This window comes from Macaca fascicularis, chromosome 20, assembly GCF_037993035.2.
Source record: "Macaca fascicularis isolate 582-1 chromosome 20, T2T-MFA8v1.1".
In the NCBI taxonomy this organism is placed as follows: domain Eukaryota; kingdom Metazoa; phylum Chordata; class Mammalia; order Primates; family Cercopithecidae; genus Macaca; species Macaca fascicularis.
In genome coordinates this window covers 77695978-77716354 of record NC_088394.1, presented here as the reverse complement: position 1 = coordinate 77716354, position 20377 = coordinate 77695978, and the positions used below count along the sequence as shown (strand labels likewise).

Sequence of the window (20377 nt, the reverse complement as noted above, 5' to 3'; positions counted from 1 at the left end):
GGAGACAAGTTAAGTCCAGTTACCTCCTGTCCCCATTCCCCCGTTCCAGCAGCTGCTCCCTGAATGACCTCTCAGAAAACCTTGGGGTGAACCAGTTAGCTTCTGGCTAAAGACGAATCCTTCCTTTGAAGTCAGGTAAGCCTCTACAGACAGACAGATGCCAGAAGCATTCAGCACTCCCATCACCAAAGGCAACTGTTAGGTAAGACACACAGGAGCCCGGGCGCCGTGGCGCATGCTTGTAACCCCAGCACTTTGGGAGGCCAAGACAGGAGGATCGCTCGAGCCCAGGAGTTCCGAGACCAGCCTAGGCAACACCTCACCTTAGCTGTAAGTCCTCAACTCTACCAAAAAAAAAGTAAAAATTAGTCAGGACTGGTGGTGCATGCCTGTGGTCCCAGCTACTCAGGAGAATGAGGTGGGAACATTTATTGAGCCTAGGAGGTGGAAGGTACAGTGAGCTGTGATCACACCACTGCACTCCAGCCTGGGCAACAAAGTGAAATCCTGACTCAAAAAAAAAAAAAAAATTAATTTTTAAATTAAAAATAAAACCCAGGCAGGAGTATCCTTTACCTTGTCTGTGATTAACAGGAGAGGCCAGGGGTTACCCGGTGTCTCCTGCTCAGCCACAGGGAACGGCCACCCAGGCCAGAATGCTGGCTCAGGACCCTTGTACTGACCGGAGCCACAGTCCAGGAAAAAGGACCTTGGAGGTGTGGACAGATTGCAAAAGAAGGCCCCAGTCCTCCAGAAGCTTCTCCAGAGCCCGGTGACTCTAGTGCACAACCAGGCTGTGGTCCCCGCAGCTCTCTCGGCCTGGAAAGCTGGCCACAGAAAGGTAAAGCCCTCCTTCTTTAAAGAGGTGATTTTCGTTCTGGGGTTGCTGAACCCCAAACATGGTATCCTCATGCTGTGGGCTCTTCTCACAGACCAGAGTCAGGGAAGGAATGGGTTCTGCGAGATGGGTGCCAGCAGGAAAGCACCCTCACCTTGGCTGTAAGTCCCCACGCGACACCCCCTCTCTGAGAGGCTGCCTTCCGCTTCTGGACTTCCCCTTTCCAGGTCCTCATCACATCTCACAAGCGTGACTCGTCTCCCTGAGTTACTGTTATGGCCCCAGCAGCAAGCTGGGCACACAGGAGGCCTTCAAGTAGTGGCTGACCACTGGTTGCCTGGGCCTCACACGCTGACACCTTCCTATCTGGGCACTTACCCTGCTCTTCTATGGCTCATGGGTCACCCACAGGGTCTCCCACCAGCTCCAAGGATGGCGGGCCTCTGCCTCATTCTCTAGCTTTGCAAGAATGGGGTCTGATCCTCAGGCAGTCAACTGGATATCAGACCACTCACAGAAGCCTAATCAAAATGGTAGATTCTGGCTGGGCACAATGGCTCATGCCTATAATCCCAGCACTAAGGGAGGCTGAGGCAGGAGAATGGCTTGAGCTCAGGAGTTTGAGACCAGCCTGGGCAACATGGCAAAATCCCATCTCCACAAAAAGTACACACACACACACACATACAAATGAGCTGGGTATGGTAGTGCACATCAGTAGTCCCAGCTACGTGGGAGGCTGAGGTGGAAGCATAGCTTGAAGCCAGGAGACAGAGGTTGCAGTGAGCTGTGATTGTGCCACTGCACTTCCACCTGGGTGACACAGTGAGACCGTGTCTCAAAAAAAGGCAGGGTGGGGACAGATTCTGCTCAAAAAGGAAAGGAAGAGCATGCATTAGGGAGTATTCACTTATCCTCTTTTGCTTAATCTGAGGATTATTCCTAAATTGTGGCTGCCATGTGTAGCAGAGGCCAGCAGAGAGGCTCTGATGGTGCCCACCACCTCCGACCACCGCCACTGTAACGACGACGGTGAATATCCCCCAAAGCATTCACCATGAGTCAGGCACTGAGCAAAGGCTTTATGTGCATTTCTTCATTTGAGCTTCACAGAATTGCCACAATATCACTATTCCCCCCATTTATCAAAGGAGAAGACTGAGGCCGGAGGATGACAAAGCCCACTGCTGGTAACTGGGTCCGAGTACCCAGGCTCAATGGTGGGGCATGACTGGTTCCAGCAAGACAGCAGCCTGCAGAAGTCAGTCCCTTCCGCTAGGGTGAGAAGAGTCACCCCTGCCCCCGCTTTGCCTGTGCAAATGAGTCTTCATTTGTGGTTAGCAAGCCAGCCCTTCATTTCCCCACCAGGCTCAGAGTTTTGCAAACCAAAGTTGGGGGATGGCTAGCATGGCCTCCCGGCAGTTCCTGTTGCAGACAGCTAGAAAGTAAGAGCCTTCCTTCCCTTTCAGAGAAGGCGGGATTGGGGCAAGAGGGGTGAGCCTCCTGGGGTCCCCATTACCCTCTAGCCCAGGCACTTCTGGCCTAAGTTCTCCCTTACACAAGGATCTGAGTCCCACTCAGGGGGTACAAATGCTTGTCAGACTCCACAGCTTGGGGCTGAGATCTACCTGCCTCCCTCTTTCCCAGCACTGGCCAGAGACCCAGCCAGGGGTCCCAACTGGAGTGTGGGGTTGGATGAGGTTCAAATACCAACCCCATCTTGTCCCTAACTGTAAAATTGAGACAAATAGACAGGGCCAGTTTCGTGGCACTGACACAAAGATTTAAGGAGACCAAGTTCATGGCCAAGTGCTTAGTAAAGTGCCTGGCACATAGCCTGTGTTTAAATGTTTGCCACTGTTATCCACAGATTCTCATGATGATGGTCACGTCCATTCATTCAGCCATTCAGTCAACAACGAGCAGTTGAAAGCCAATGTGCCAGGCACTGTTCTGGCAGCTGGGGATACAGCTATGAATAAAATAGACCAAATTCCTGGCATCGAAGAATTGCATTCTAATAGGGGGAGAAAGAGACAAATCAATATTTAATACATTTGGCAATCAGAAGTGCTACAAAAACTAAACCAAAGCAGAGCAAAGCATGGTGGGTGACCAGGAGGGAGGGGCTCTCATAGAAGGTGTTATCACGGAGGCCTCCCCAGAGTGGTGACATCTAGGCTGGTATCTGAGATAGACTATTCCAGGCAGAGCACGTAGTAAAGGCAAAGACCCCAAGATGGAAATGTGTCTGGTATGTTCTAGAAAGAGCAATGTCGTCACCAGCTGGGACATACTACATGTGCTCTCTGAAACCCTCATGGCCCCTAGTACCTGTCCGTCTCCCCTCTCCTTCCTGGACATCCTAGTCACGCCATCTCTGCACCTGCATGTAACCTCAGTCAGCCAGGAGCCTGATGGCCCCTCACCCTTCCCATCCCCTCCACTATCACACACTGTGTTCCTCAGTCTCCTCTGGGGTCCTCTGGAGTCAGCTGCAGCCCTTGGCAGCTGATTTTGCCATTTCATTCATATATATAAATATATAAAAAATATGTGTGTGTGTATATATATATACACACTCACATATATATACACATACACATACACACACACATATATACACACACATATATACACATATATACACACACACATATATACACACACATATACACACATATATACACACACATATATACGCACATATATACACACATATAAGCACATACACACATATATACACACATATGTACACACATATACATACACACATATATACACACATACACATATATACACACATATATACACACACACATATACACACACATATATATACACATACACACACACACACACATATATATATACACACACACACCACACTTTTTTTGTTTTGTTTTTTAAGACAGAGTCTTACCAGGCACGGGGGCTTATGCCTGTAATCCCAGCACTTTGGGAGGCTGAGGCAGGTGGATCATTTGAGGTCAGGAGTTCCAAGACCAGCCTGGCCAACATGGTGAAATCCCGTCTCTACTAAAAATACAAAAATTAGCTGGCGGTGGTGGCATGCGCCTATAATCCCAGCTACTTGGAAGGCTGAGGCATGAGAAATGCTTGAACCCAAGAAGTGGAGGTTTCAGTGAGCCAAGAGTAGCATCACTAAACTCCAGTCTGGGTGACAGAGCGAGACTGTCTCAATAAAAAGAAGAAAAAAAAGACAAGACACTGCTGGAGTGAGTGGCATGATCACAGTTCACTACAGCCTCAGCCTCCTGGGCTGAGGTGATCTTCCCACCTCAGACTCCTAAGTAGCTGGGACTACAGGCACGTGCCACCACGCCTGGCTAGTTTTTGTACCTTTTGTAGGGACAGGGTTTCATCATGTTATCCAGGCTATTCTCAAATCCCTGGGCTCAAGCGATCCCCCTGTCTCGGCCTCCAAAAGTGCTAAGACTATAGGCGTGAACCACTGCACCCGGCCACCATTATACATTTAATCTCCCCACTCCCTGAAGGAAAGACAGCATTGCTCATTCATGGGTCCACAACAGGAAAGTGCCTGGCACCTAGCGAGGATGCCACCAAGAGGTAAAACAAGCCCCCTAGAGAGCAATTTGGCACTCGCTCCTGAGGCTGGTAATACACACGCCGCCCCGCCCCAACTCAGAGGTTCCTTCCCCACCCATGGCTACCTCAGCACCCTCTATAACTTCAAAGGAGAAAGGGACTCAGAACAAATGCCCAGCATGAGAGTGGACAAATTGGCTCTTGTCACCAATGGATTGCTCTACAGCAATTTGAAAGAAAGAAACACCTCTACATATCGATGGAAATAAACAAAAACTATGTGCAATGTGGTGTCCTGGATGAATCCTGGAACAGAAGGAGAACATACGAGGAGAAACTGTTAAAGTCCAAATAAATTCTGGAACTTAGATAGTGATGTGGTAATGTTAATTTCTCACTTTTGGCAAAGACATCATGGCAATATAAAAGAGAGAAATGGGCCAGGTGTGGTGGCTCACACCTGTAATCCCAGCACTTTGGGAGGCCAAGGCGGGCAGATCACTTGAGGTTAGGAGTTTGAGACTAGCCTGGTCAACATGGTGAAACTGGCCATGTGCAGTGGCTCACTCCTGTAATTCCAGCACTTTGGGAGGCCGAGTCAGGCAGATCACCTGAGGTCAGGAGTTCGAGGCCAGCCTTACCAACAGGGTGAAATCCTGTCCCTACTAAAAATACAAAAATTAGCCGGGCATGTTGGCGTGTGCCTGTAATCCCAGCTACTCAGGACGCTGAGGCGGGAGAATTGCTTGAACCCAGGAGGCAGAGGTTGCAGTGAGCCGAGATTGCACCACTGCACTCCAGCCTGGGCGACAGAGCCAGACTCCGTCAGAAAGAAAGAAGGGAGGGAGGGAGGGAGGGAGGGAGGGAGGGAGGAAGGAAGGAAGGAAGGAAGGAAGGAAGGAAGGAAGGAAGGAAGGGAGGGAGGGAGGGAGGGAGGGAGGGAGGGAGGGAGGGAGGGAGGGAGGGAGGGAGGGAGGGAGGGAGGGAGGGAGGGAGGGAGGAAGGAAGGAAAGAAAGAAAGAAAAAACAACTACTAACTACCCCATTAATGAATGAAAATCACAGATACAAAAAAGACAGGGCAGAGGGAGCAGTCCTCGTCATCATTAAAAGCCAGGTCCTATGCTTTTCTGGCTATTGCAGAGACTAGCAATGTTTAAGAGGATTGAGCACACAGGGAATTCATTCCATGATCTCCTGTAAAATCAGAATGCAGTTGGTAAGATACAGCCTCTTTAGGGGATAATAGGACACAACCTACTGAAACATAAAATGTGCGTGCCTAGGAATTCCACTTCTAGGAACCCATCCTACAGATATAACAGTACACCCGCACAAAGATGCAAATATGAGCTGGGCACCATGGCTCATGCCTGTAATCCTAACACTTTGGGAAGCTGAGGCAGGAGCATTTCTGGAGCCCAGGAGTTCAAGAAGACTAGCCTGGCCAACACTGTGAGACCCCTTGTCTACAAAAAAATACAAAAATTAGCCAGGCATGTGGCATGTACCTGTAGTCACAGCTACTAATCTGGATGCTGAAGTGGGAGGACCACTTGATCCCAGAAGTTCAAGGCTGCAGTGAGCTATGACTGCACCACTGTACACAAGCCTGGGCACAAGAGTAAGACTCTGTCTCAAAAAAAAAAAAAAAAAAAAAGCAAATACAAGGAGATTTCCATTCTGGGTGATTGCAAATCACCTCCTGTCCACCAGTAAGGAACTGGTGAAATAAACACAGCCACACTCTGAAACACTGACAGCCATTAAACCAAGGGTGGAACGAGGCTGGGGTATGGGGTACAGCTCACAATGGTAATCTCAGCAGTGCTTTGGAAGGCCAAGGCGGGAGGAATACATGAGCCCAGGAGTTCGAGACCAGCGTGAGCAACATAGTGAGACTTCGTCTTAACATAAAATTTAAAAAATTAGCTGGGTGTAGAAGTGCGTACCTGTGGTCCCACCTACTTGGGAGGCTAAGGTGGAAAGATCGCTTAAGCCCAGGCGGTTGAGGCTACAGTGAGCCAAATTGTGCCACTGCTTTCCAGCCTGGGCAACAGAGTGAGACCCTGTCACTAGGAAAAAAAAAAAAACAAGAGGTGGAACAATCCACGTGTACTGACGAGAAAGATGTCCAGAAAAATCGCAAAACAAAAGCCAGGCTGCCGAGCGGTATGCATCATACATTCCTATTTTTGTTTAAAAAGCTGCACATAAGCATATATGTATGTATGTATGTGTTTACACCTACGAAAGATGTAAACACACACACGCTGAACACTTAACACTGTTTACCTCCAGGATTTGGGAGAGGAAGGAGAATTTTCTTTTTAAATTCTTATTCATTTGAGTTGATTATAATAGGCAGGTATTTTCAAAATAATGGATCAAGAATAAGGCCCCTTGTCTCAATGTCTGCATTGGCTAAAGAAACGAAAACCTGAAAACACAGGAGTAGCCGTGTGTATAGAAGAGTAGCTGAATAAAAGGTGGTTCAGCCACACCACAGGCTATCATGCAACCAGCAAAAAAGTAGGTCAGAGTCTCCGTATCAGCTGAATTGAAGAAATCTCCTGAGCCACTGTTGAATGACAAAGGCGAGTGTGGTACACATGGTTGGTAAAACAACAAAGAAGCACAGAAAGCCAGTGGAGAAGACAGGAGGGTGCCCCAGAGGGCATGCACCACGCTTCTGGGAGCTGGCAACATTCTAGGTCTGGCTTTGAATGATGGTTTTATGGTGGTTTCATCTTTTAATTATTCATAATTCTGAAAAACGTGTTGCTTCAAAAAAAACGTAAAGGCTTAAAAGCACAAGAAAAGGTGAATGGAGCACAGGCTGTCAGATGATCACGTGTCCACAGCTCACTGACCTCATTCCCAGCGGCTCTTTCTCCCGGCCCTTTATTTTCAGACAAACCTACAGCACACACTCTGTGACCACAGGGCCTTGGCACTGACCAGGGCTCATAACCTGCACTCTGGAGGCACCTGTTCTTCCCTATACACCCACTGCCTGGGTGAGCCCAGACCTAAGCCAGGTCTGAACAAAACCAACACAAACAAGAAACCAAAAAAGCGGGCCAAACAGCAGGACACGTGCAATGTCACCGGGGGAAGAGGTATCTAGTGATGAGCCCCAGGGCTCTGGCCTTTCTCAGTTCCCTTATTATTTATTTATTTGTTTATTTATTTATTTATTTATTTGAGATGGAGTCTCGCTCTGTCGCCCAGGCTGGAGTGTAGTGGCGCAATATTGGCTCACTGCAAGCTCCGCCTCCCAGGTTCACGCCATTCTCCTGCCTCAGCCTCCCAAGTAGCTGAGACTACAGGCACCCACCACCACGCCCAGCTAATTTTTTGTACTTTTAATAGAGACGGGGTTTCACTGTGTTAACCAGGATGGTCTCAATCTCCTGAACTCGCAATCTGCCCGCCTCGGCCTTCAGAAAAGAGAAAGGAATGCAAGTTAAGGGGAAAGAAATTCACATCTATTGAAACCTTCTATGTACCAGACTTCATCAGGCACTCCAGAAGATGCCGCATCATTCAATCATCACATTAGCTTCGGAAGGCTGAGGCTGTGACGGCTGGCTTCTATATGAGGAAACTGAGTCTCAGACTTATGCTTTTATAACAGACTTATGCTTAAGTCTCAGTCTTATGCTTTTATAACTTGCTTAAGGTTGTACAAGCAGGTTTTCTCAGACCGTCTGCTGACCCCTAAGGACTCGCTGATCAAAATTGCAGCTCATAAAAGCAAAGGAAGAGGCACCACACCACAGCAGAGAATAAAAAATGACACTTCTCAGCCAGGCACAATGGTTCATGCCTGTAATCCTAGCACCTTGGGAGGCCAAGACTGACAGATCACAAGGTCAGGAGATCGAGACCATCCTGGCTAACACGGTGAAACTCCGTCTCTACTAAAAATACAAAAAAAAAAAGTTAGCCGGCCGTGGTGGCAGGTGCCTGTAGTCCCAGCTATTTGAGAGGCTGAGGCAGGAGAATGGACTCCGTCTCAAAAAGTATATATATATGACGTTTCTCAATAGTGTGAAACAGACTTCACAAGCTATCAGCCTGGGAACTGTATCAGGGTGCAGGCATGTTTTGTTAGGTCACGATCATTGTGCTTATTTGTGTGTTTCCATGAGTCAACTTTTTTTCTTTTTGGAGACGGAGTTTCGCTCTTGTTGCACAGGCTGGAGTGCAATGGCATGATCTCGGCTCATTGCAAGCTCCGCCTCCCAGGTTCAAACGATTCTCCTTCCTCGGACTCTCAAATAGCTGGGATTACAGGTATCCACCACCATACCTGGCTAATTTTGTATTTTTAGTAGAGACAGGGTTTCGCCATGTTGGTCAGGTTGGGCTCGAACTCCTAGCCTCAGGTGATTCACCTGCCTTGGCCTCCCAAAGTGCTGGGATTACAGGCATGAGCCACCGCGCCTGGCCGAGTCAATGCTTTTTTTAAGTGAGGAGATTTCACAGTAACAACCTATATTTCCAGCTGCAGATCTGTGGACCCTGAGCCTGCAGCGTGAGGTAGGATCTGCCCACGTCATAGGAGGCACGCATGCACCAGCTCCCCGCTAACCACAGTTCCCACCACCCTTAGATACTTCCCAGTGTGCAGCCTGTGTTTATTGTCATTTGTCCCCTAGATGCAACCTGCTTTTTTTGTTTGTTTGTTTTTTGAGATGGACTCTTGCTCTGTCGCCCAGGCTGGACTGCAGTGGCACGATCTCAGCTCACTGAAAGCTCCACCTTCCGGGTTCACGCCATTCTCCTGCCTCAGCCTCCCGAGCAGCTGGGACCACAGGCGCCCACCACTGCGCCTGGTTAAGTTTTTGAAGTTTTTAGTAGAGACAGGGTTTCACCGTGTTAGCCAGGATGGTCTCGATCTCCTGACCTTGTGATCCGCCCACCTCGGCCTCCCAAAGTGCTGGGATTACAGGCGTGAGCCACCGCGCCCGGCCTGCTTCTCTTATTTAGGTCACCTGCCCAGCTTCCTTCAGGTATTTGTGTTTCTGATCCCTCATCTGAAACAGAGGAAGTAGGATTTTAAAGAAATAAATGCAGGCCGGGTACAGCGACTCATGCCTGTAATCCCAGCACTTTGGGAGGCTGAGGTGGGCAGATCACCTGAGGTCAGGGGCTCGAGACCAGCCTGGGCAACATGGTGAAACCCCATCTCTATTAAAAATACAAAAAGTAGCCGGGTGTGGTGGTGCACCCCTGTAGTCCCAGCTACTCAGGAGGCTGAGGCACGAGAATCACTTGAACCCAAGAGGCAGAGGCTGCAATTTTAGCCTTGTCATCTTGTCTCTGTCTCCCTAAGGCATGAAGCCCTGAAGGACAAGACCTTGCTGTGGTCAATCCGGTGACAAGCAGTCTCCAGCATGTGTAGTGGATCAGTAAATATGTACCGAACAGGTCAAGGAAGGGGATCTCAGGAGATAGTTACGCAGGAGTATATTTCCTATTAGGTGAGTATAAAAGTTATCGCAATTTTTGCCATTAAAGGCAAGTTACAATTAAACTGCAATTATATTTGCACCAACCTAATATTATTGCTCTAAAAGATTAGAGCATCTCGGGCTGGGCGCAGTGACTTACACCTATAATCCCAGCACTTTGGGAGACCGAGGCGGGTAGATCACCTGAAGTCAGGAGTTGGAGACCAGCCTAGCCAACATGGTGAAACCCCATTTCTACTAAAAATACAAAAAATTAGCCAGGTGTGGTGGCACACGCCTGTAGTCCCAGCTACTCGGGAAGCTGAGGCAGGAAAATGGCTTGAACCCAGGAGGCAGAGGTTGCAGTGAGCCAAAATCGTACCGTTGTACTCCAGCCTGCATGACACAGCGAGACTCTGTCTCAAAAAAAAAGAAAGAAAGAAAGAAAGAAGATTAGAGTTTCTCCTCAGATCTAATCTAAAACATTAGGGCAGTAAGAGGAAATAAACACAATCCCAAGTAAGCATGACTGAGGCCAGGATGGCCCCATAAACCTAGTGGCTTACAACAGCACAAATTTACCATCTTGCAATTATGCAGGTCTGATTTCCAAAACGGGTCTCGCTGGGCTAAGACCAAGGAACCAGCAGGGTTGTGTCCTTCTGGAGGCTCCAAGGGGTCTCGCTGGGCTAAGACCAAGGAATCAGCAGGGCTGAGTTCCTTCTGGAGGCTCCAAGGGAGAATCGACCCATTGCCTTTCTCAGCTCTAGAGGCCACCTGCATTTCTTGGCTTGTGGCCCCTTCCTCCACCTTCAAAGCCAGAATCCTGCAATTTCTCCCTGACTCTGACCTCCTACCTCCCTCTTTTAAAGATCCTTGTAATTACATTGGGCCTACCTGGGTCATGCAGGAGAATCTCCCCATCTCAAGATCTTTCCCTTAATCACACGTGCAAAATCCCCTTGGCCACATAATGTAACATATCCACAGGTTCCAAGGATTAGGACATGAACACCTTTGGGGATCTATGCAGGGAGTCACCATGCAATGAAAGGTGATGTCATGGGAAGGACAAAAAGGCCAGAGGTCACATGGCAGCTATGAGACGATCCTAGCCATCCTGGCCTCAGTGTTGCTCTTTAATTATGACTGCTGAATCTGAACGCCCAGTCCCTCCCACACCCCGTTATCTCACCAGTGTGGCACATGAGGAACACGGTGAGAAGGCGTGAGAGAGATCCAAACATGATTCCAACAAAAAGTCCCAGCCAGACCTGGCTCCACAAAAGCTAGAGGTGCTTTGTAACAGTCACAACCCCAGAGGCTGTTTGCTGGCAAATCATAAGTAAATAGTTGGCTGGGGCCATGTGCAGTGGCTCACGCTTGTAATCCCAGCACTTTGAGAGGCTGAGGTGAGTGGATTACTAAAGATCAGGAGTTCAAGACCAGCCTGGCCAACGTGGTGAAACCCTGTCTCTACTAAAAATACAAAAACTAGCTGGGTGTGGTGGCACATGCCTGTAATCCCAGCTACTTGGGAGGCTGAGGCAGGAGAATCACTGGAACCCAAGAGGTAGAGGTTGCGGTGAGCTGAGATCATGCCACTGCACTCCAGCCTGGGTGACAAGAGTGAAAGTCTATGAAAGAAAGAAAGAGAGAAAGAGAGAAGGAAGGAAGGAAAGGAAGGAAAGGGAGGAAAGGAAGGAGGGAAGGAGAGAAGAAAAGAAGGAAAAAAAAGAAAAGAAAAGAAGGAAAAAAAAGGAAAAGAAAACAAAAGAAAAAATAGTTGGCTGGGTGCAGTGGTTCATGCCTGTAATCCCAGCACTTTGCGACACCGAGATGGGGGTACTGCTTTAGGCCAGGAATTCAAGGTCAGCCTGGGCAACGTAGAAAGACCCTGTCTCTATAAGGGGAAAAAACATGTAGCTGGGCATGGTGGTGCACATCTGTAGTCTCAGCTACTTGAGAGACTGAGGTGGGAAGATCGCTTGAGCCCAGGAGTTTGAGGCTACAGTGAGCTATGATCTCACTACTGCACTCCAGCCTGGGCAACAGAGCCAGATCCTGTCTCTTAAAAGTAAATAAACAAGAAGACAGTCATCTTAAAGCCTTCAACACAAATCCAAGCTAGACAGGGAGGGGTTCACTTCAGAGATCAGACAGTGCAGCCCTGCCCCCACTAAATCTTCACCTGGACTCTCATGGGGTAAGGGGTGGGGAGCAGCATTTCAGGGACTGGCCAGACAGGAAGCCTGGTCTCTGCGAGCAAGCAGCTCACTTCTGTGTTTCTGTCGAGAGAGGAAGCCTCTCTGCTGCAGCTCCCACGGCCACAGGGGCTCAGTCTCGAGGTAAAGCCCCGGCGAAGCCAGACCTCCCCTAGGCTGGACTGAAAACAATCCATCCACGTCAGAAAGGCAGAAACATAAAAATGACCATAAGGTGCCATCATCCAAGAGGCCACCTTCCTGTGAAACCACAGCAACACAGGCCCCGGCTGCTGCACCAATTACCACAAACTCAGTGGCTTAAAGCAACACACATTTACCATTGTTCAGCTCCTAGGGCAAAACCAGTCTCACGGGGCTAAAACCAAGGTGTCGGCAGCACTGGTTCTTTCTGGAGGCTCCGAGGGAAAACCTGCTTCCTGGCCATTTTCACCTTGTAGTGACCGTCTGCAACCGTGGGCGTGCGGCCTCTTCCTCTGCCTTCAAAGCACATCACTCCAACCTCTGGTGCCACCATTCTGCCATTGTCTTCTACTCACTCTCATCTCCCGCCTTTTTCTTTTCTTTTTTTTTTTTTTTTTTTTTTTTTTTGAGGTGGAGTCTCGCTCTGTCGCCCAGGCTGGAGTGCAGTGGCGCGATCTCGGCTCACTGCAAGCTCCGCCTCCCGGGTTCCCGCCATTCTCCTGCCTCAGCCTCCCGAGTAGCTGGGACTACAGGCGCCGCCACCACGCCAGGCTAATTTTTTTTTTTTGTATTTTTAGTGGAGACGGGGTTTCATTGTGTTAGCCAGGATGGTCTCGATCTCCTGACCTCGTGATCCGCCCGTCTCGGCCTCCCAAAGTGCTGGGATTACAGGCTTGAGCCACCACGCCCGGCCCCGCCTTTTTCTTTTCTTTTCTTTTTTTTTGAGATGGAATCTCAAAAAAAGAGCCCAGGCTGCAGTGCAGTGGCACAAACTTAGCTCACTGCATCCTTTGCCTCCCAAGTTCAAGTGATTCTCCTGCCTCAGCCTCCTAAGTAGCTGGGACTACAGGTGCACACCATCACGCCCAGCTAATTTTTGTACTTTTAGTGGAGACGGGGTTTCGCCATGTTGACCAGGCTGGTCTCGAACTGCTGACCTCAGGTGATCCACCCGTCTCGGCCTCCCAAAGTGCCGGGATTACAGGCCTGAGCCACTGCCCCTGGCCCTGCCTTTTTCTTAAAAGGACCCTGTGATTACAGTGAATCCACCTGAGTAACCCAGACTAATTTCCCATCTCAACCTTCTTCACTTAATTTCATCTGCAAGGTCCTCTTTACCAAGTAACATGACATATCCACAGTTTCCGGGGAGCAGGACATGGACATCTCTTGGGGAGCCATCATTCAAGCCTACCACCTATGCCTACCCTTCCACACCCTGTCCACTGATCTGCAGAGGACGAGAGTATTATTTCAAAGACAGTTTTGGAACATTTTCCCAAGAAAGCCAAATTTCAACCCCCCACACCCCACCACAGTTGACAAAGCTAAGAGAAACCAAAAACAAGCTCTAGGACAAGCACAGAGGGGAAAAATGAAAAAGGAAGAAAAAAAGACCCTCCCTATTTACAGCATCTCTGCAGCGTAAGGGTGCTTTGCATACACATTGGAGATTCTAGTGTCATCTTCGCTAGTTAACACAGGAAAAGAGAAGGTTCAGAGAAGTTAAGGAATTTGCCCAAAATCACACAGCCTGCAAATGGTGGATCTGGGATGGAACCCCAGGCCTGTCTGGCTCTCTCTTTGTGCCGCTCTGAATAAAAACATCTTGGATCTTTCTGAGTTTATTTTGAGAGGGGAGGGGTCCCCAAAAGTTTTTTGCAGTAAAACCTTTTCTTTTGGGTAGGAAATTATGCAAAGCATTTGCCACTGCCCCCACTTGCTTGGCGAGTTAGCAGAGAAAGATCTATTTTGGGGCTCTGCGCTCCACTGATCTGTTCACCACCCGCTGCTTATACATTTTTTTTCTACAGAGGCCACTTCCTGAGGCTTAAATGGGCTGGTCAGCTCAGCAAGACCCAAGCCAGACTCAGAGCAGGACACAAGGCAACAAGTAGGGCCAGCACTGAGCAGCCAGGAGCCCCCAGGATCCACCTCAAAAGGAAAACCACCCATCTTAGAACAGGCAATGGCTGCCTGTCAGCCAACCACCAAGACACACCGTATTCAAGCCCTCGAGGAAGGCAACAGCCACCGAGGCTGCCCAACTACACATGTACATTTGTATTATTTCATTCATTCATTCATTCATTCATATTATTCAAGAGCCCCAAACTGGAAATACCTCCAGTATTCACCACTATGCCTTGGGGTGGTTTGTTCCACACCAAGAGACAACAATCCATTATTATTACTATGATATTTAGCATCTGCTATGTGCCAAGCATTATTGTAATCACTGACATGTTAACTCAATCCTCATAACAATCTGATAAAGCATGTAATGTGGCCAGGCGCGGTGGTTCACGCCTGTAATCCCAGCACTTTGGGAGGCCGAGGCAGGTGGATCATTTGATGTCAGGAGTTCTAGACTAGCCTAGCCAACATGATGAGACCCCATCTCTTCTAAAAATACAAAAATTAGCCAGGCATGATGGTGTGCACCTGTAATCCCAGCTACTCAGGAGGCTGAGGTGGGAGGACTGCTTGAACCCGGGAGGCGGAGGGTGCAGTGGGCCAAGATTGTGCCACTGCACTCCAACCTGGGTAATAGAGCGAGACTCTGTCTCAAAAAAAAAAGGTGGGTAATGTTTCCCCATTATATAGAGGGTAAAACTGACGTGCCCAAGATCTCCCATCAGGAGAATGGGGGAGTAGGCGGTGGTATATTCAGTCACTGGAATGCTGCCCAGCAATAGAAAAGAAACTACTGACACCAGCAACAACATGGGTGAATCTTCAGAACGTTCCACAAAAGAAGTTGAATGCAAAACACAGTCTACCGTATCATTTCATGTTTATGAAATTCTAAAACCAAGGAAGAAGGCTGGATGACTGAAAGTAGGCTGGGGTGGCCTGGGGCAGGGTGTGTGCATGCTGGGGAGGGTGGGGGGCTGCTGACTGCAGAGGGAAGTGAGGGAACCCTCTCTCCTGCGATGGAAAGTGTTCTTTGTCTCAATTAGGGGTGGTGGTTACACATGTCTACACGTGTCAAAATGCATCAAACTATGTACTTAAAATGAGTGCCTTTTATTGTATATAAATTAAATATGAAATAAGGTTCATTTTAAAACATTCTTAAAATATGAAGCACATCTTCCATCACCTAGAAGATCATAATCCTTAAAGATGAAATAGGACATCTTCAGAGAAAAGCAGCCAGATGCTAGTTTGGGTCCATTGCTCCCTTGAAGGTAAGCAATGGGAGATATTTTTCTTTTGTGTTTGTCCATCTTTTCCAAAGGTTCTAGAATGAATCTGCATTTCTCTGATAATGGAAAATAAGACCTACTAAATGTAATTTTTAAAACTGAGCTAGGGCTGGGCACAGTGGCTCATGCCTGTAATCCCAGCACTTTGGGAGGCTGAGGCAGGTGAATCACAAGGTCAGTATTTCAAGACCAGCCCGGCCAACATGGTGAAATCCCATCTCTACTAAAAATACAAAAATCAGCCAGACGTGGTGGCAGGCGCCTGTAATCTCGGCTACTCAGGAGGCTGAAGCAGGAGAATCGCTTGAAACCGGAAGGTGGAGGTTGCAGTGAGCCAAGATCATGCCATTGTACTCCAGCCTGGGCGAAAGAGCGAAACTTCATCTCAAAAAAAAAAAAAAAACTGAGCTGGGATAGAGTCCAACCTTCCAGAGATGGCCGGGAAGATCTCACACCCCAGGGCAGTGAGCAGTCAGGAGGTCTGCCCGGCTAAGCCTCAGGCTTCCTGGGTGCCCCAAACCGAATCCTTGACTTCTCCAAGCCTGGCTACACAAGGGAATTCGCAGGAGCTCCCCTGCCTCATAGGGTTGGTACCAGATGAAGCCTCAGTAACGAGCTCTGAAAATGGATATGAGGCAGTGTTTTCACTCCACACCTGGGAATACAACACCCCTAGGATGTTCCGACTCTGCCCAGACATCCACCCACCACATCCATCTCCAGAAGCAGCCCGGCACCCAACAGGGTCTTTGTCTTCCATGCCCAAGCCCCACCAACCCCCACTAAACCCCAGAGTCAGGCCAACCAGAATGTGGATCTGAACTCCCATGCCCCGCTGTGTAGACTTGAGCAAGTCACTGGACCTCTCTGAGCCTCAGCTTCCTCTGCAAATTGAAGGAGTTACACCTGCCTCATGGGAGGCCTGGAAGGATGAAATAAGATGACAGCGCTGGAAATACCCTAAGTTCTCACTAAAAAGCTGTATTTATTTTTGTGATTCAAAGAGCCCCACCCCACTAAAAAAAAAAAAAAAAAAAAAAAAAATCCATGAGCCCACACTAGCTTATGGAAGACGAAGCAAATCTCCCTATTCATATTCTATCTAAATACCAACTCTCATAAGGCTGCCCTCCACATTCCTCCCTTATGCTAGAGTGACAGGCTCAGCAGCCCTCAGTTTCCATGGAAACTCATGACAAGGGGCATCATCATTTAAGTTATTTCAGCCATTTCCTGCTGCCCACAGTGCCAATGAGGCGTGCCGCAGTGGAGAAAAGGTGTGCCCAGCTAGTTGGCTCTGTCCTGGCTATTGTTCAGGCCATTGAAGCCTCCAGAAGCACAGTCCCCACCAGGCAGATAATTCCCGAAGCTCAGGCCTTCAGAGCTCCATTTCTGTGCAGCCGATGAGTATCCCCAAGACATAAGCAGAAGAAGAATGGCATTCACCCATGCAGACAGCATCTATGGTGTACCTGGTATGTGCCAGTCGTCATGCACGACACAGGAACAATGAACGGAACCAACAGCCCCCTTTCAAAAGGTGACAGTCTGAGAAACACAAACATTAAATGCCCACATAAATATAAATAACCACCATATGACGATACTCCCAAAGAGACAATGGAATGACAGACTAATGGGATGTCCTCCAGAGGGGCAGAAAGTGAGGAGCTGACTGAGCCACAGACTTGATCAGGCAGAAAGGACCTCATCAGTGAGGAAACTGAGGCACAGAGGGCCAAAGCAATCCTAACAGGAGTAAGAGCTTAACACACTAGCTCACTGAATATTCACAAAAGCCCTGTGAAATAGGTGTTGTAATTCTCACTTCACAGATCGGGGGACACAGGCCCACAGAGAGGAAGTGACTGGGCCCAGGCCACATGATAGGAAGGAACAGAGAGTAGACGACAACCAGGTCTCTCTAATCTTGCCCCTTCCCTCCCAGAATCAGACTTCTCCTTTGGGTTTTTGCTCTCAACTCCAAGTGTTCACTTAATCCCCTTCTCCCCCAAACAATAAGGGACAGGAGATACATGTTCATAAGCACAGGGAGCTTGTCTCACTTTTGCCTACCCTGGCCTGGCCTGACATGTAATAAGTTATCAATAAATGTGTTAAGTGAAAGAATCACAACCGAGTGCAGGGGCTTATGCCTGTAATCCCAGCACTTTGGGAGGCCAAGTGCACGACGGTCATTTGAGTCTGGGAGTTTGACACCAGCCTGGGCAACATAGTGAGACCCCATCTCTACTTGAAATTTTAAAAATAAATAGATAAAATAAAAATCACAAGGTACCCTCTGATGTTCTGCATACATCTTTTGTCATCTTCTGGAAGGGCAGGTACAGATTGAGGGCTCTTGTTTTACCAGTTGTGTTTACTGAAGCTGTAGCAACACTAAACACAGCTGACAAAAGGCATTTAAAACCACTCTAGTGCCTTGTGCAGCTCCCCTCATGACGATGCACTCCAATGTGGACAACAAAAGCGAAACTCCTTCTCAAAAATAATACTAATAATATCAACATCTAAAACAGCTTTTTGTTTTTAGTGGAAGATTGGTGTTTCACACGCACTCATTCATTTTATCTTCATAACTGCCTCACGGCACAGGTACTAATAGTATTCCCCCATTATCTAGGGGGTAAGTCATAATTTCTGGCTGGGCACGGTGACTCAAGCCTGTAATCCCAGCACTTTGGGAGGCTGAGACAGGCGGATCACAAGGTCAGGAGATCGAGACCATCCTGGCTAACAGGGTGAAACCCCGTCTCTACTAAAAAAATACACAAAACTAGCCGGGTGAGGTGGCGGGCGCCTGTAGTCCCAGCTACTCGGGAGGCTGAGGCAGGAGAATGGCGTGAACCTGGGAGGCGGAGCTTGCAGTGAGCCGAGATCTGGACACTGCACTCCAGCCTGAGTGACAGAGCGAGACTCCGTCTCCAAAAAAAAATATATATATATATATATTATTCCCATTTTATACACGGGAAATGGACGCATAGTTCTCCACCTGGAGAACTCTTCCCATCGGTTCTTGGCCTAAATATAAGCTCCTCAGAGAGGCCTTTCCTGACCACCCATCACGTGGGCTCTTCCTGTCCCTTGTGCTGACTTTGCTTGTAATGACAGGGCTTTGTCTTCACCTCCCTGTTTACCATCTGTCTCTTCCCGCCAGCCCTCAAAACTCACAAGAAGGACACCAGCATCTAATGCATCCAGTGCTTGTCGCCTTCTGGGCAATAAATGAGTAGTTGCGCAATGGCACAGGAAAAAAAGCACAGCTCAGAGAAGACCCTAGCCCAGCTAGAAAGAGGCAGAATCACGATGTGGCCCCAGGTGCCACATTAGTGCTTTCCCACTAATGATAACAGCGCAACCTCACTTTCAGTTCTTGCTTCTGGACATGAGCATCTAGGGGGTAAGTCATAATTTCTGGCTGGGCACAGTGACTCATGCCTGTAATCCCAGCACTTTGGGAGACTCAAATGGGAGGATTGCTTTAGCCCAGGAGTTCAAGACCAGCCTGGACAACATAGTGAGATCCCACCTCTACTAAAAAATAAATTAAAATTAGCTGGGCACAGTGGTGCATCCCTGTAGTCCCACCTACTCATGAGGCTGAGGGAGGAGGATCATTTGAGCCCAGGAGGTCAAGACGGCAGATGAGCTATGATTGCACCACGGCACTCCAACCAGGGCAACAGAGTAAGACCCTGTCTCAAAAAACAAAAAAAAAGTATAATGAGGGACAAGGTCTTCTTCTTAGACTTGCCAGGTCACCCTTTTCATGGCCCCAAAACAGGCTATGCCAGATAGTTCAGTATCTGAAGGCTAATTTGTTTTGTTTGTTTTTTGAGACAGGGCCTTACTTTGTTGCCCAGGCTGGAGTGTAGTGGCATCAATGCAACTTCGATCTCTCAGGTTCAAGAGATTCTCCAACCTCTGCCTCCCAAGTAGCTGGGATTACAGGCATACATTGCCATGCCCAGCTAATTTTTATATTTTTAGTAGAGGCAGAGTTTCACCATATTGGCCAGGCTGGTCTTGAACTCCTGACCTCAAGTGATTCTCCTGCCTCATCCTCCCAAAGTGCTGGGATTACCAGCATGAGCCATCATGCCTGTCCACGAAGGTTTGTTTTTTGTTTTGTTTTGTTTTGTTTTTTTTTTTAGATGGCGTCTCGCTCTGTCACCCAGGCTGGAGTGCACTGGTGCGATCTCGGCTCACCGCAACCTAAGCCTCCCAGATTCACATCATTCTTCTGCCTCAGCCTCCCAAGTAGCTGGGACTACAAGTGCCTGCCACCACGCCCGGCTAATTTTTTGTAACTTTAGTAGAGATGCGGTTTCACTGTGTTAGCCAGCCAGGATGGTGTTAATTTCCTGACCTAGTGATCCGCCCGCCTCACCCTCTCAAAGTGTTGGGATTACAGGCATGAGCCACCATGCCTGACATTTTTTTTTTCTTTTCTCTTTTTTTTTTTTTTTTTTTTGTTTTTTTTTTTTTGTTTTTGAGACGAAGTCTTGCTCTGTCACCCAGGCTGAAGGCTGAAGTACAGTGGAACAATCTCGGCTTACTGCAACCTCCATCTCCCAGGTTCAAGCAATTCTCTTGCCTTAGTCTCCTGAGTAGCCGGGATTCCAGGCGCACTTCACCACGCCCAGCTAATTTTTGTATTTTTAGTAAAAATGGGGTTTCACCAACTTGGCCAGACTGGTCTCGAACTCCTGACCTTAGGTGATCCACTCACCTTGGCCTCCCAAAGTGCTGAGATTACAGGCGTGAGCCACCGTGTCTGGTCATTTAAGAGTGCTAAGTTATAGTGCACTTAAGACCTACAAAGATTTCCACCAAGAAGACTGTAAGAATCGAAGGAGC

The 20377-nt window shown here is 48.4% G+C and overlaps 1 protein-coding gene across 6 annotated transcripts in view; it reads right to left on the bottom strand.

Annotated features, from left to right (window-relative positions):
• Positions 1-20377, bottom strand: part of PLCG2 (phospholipase C gamma 2) — a 239221-nt gene that overhangs the window by 135295 nt on the left and 83549 nt on the right. Inside the window, exon 1 of one of the 6 annotated variants that reach the window (XM_065536927.1) lies at positions 12419-12635. The exons of the other annotated variants lie outside the window; for them this stretch is intronic. The gene's annotated coding sequence lies outside the window, so the exon portion shown is untranslated. Of the gene's footprint in view, positions 1-12418; positions 12636-20377 lie in introns of those variants that run through there. 6 annotated transcript variants of the gene reach the window in all.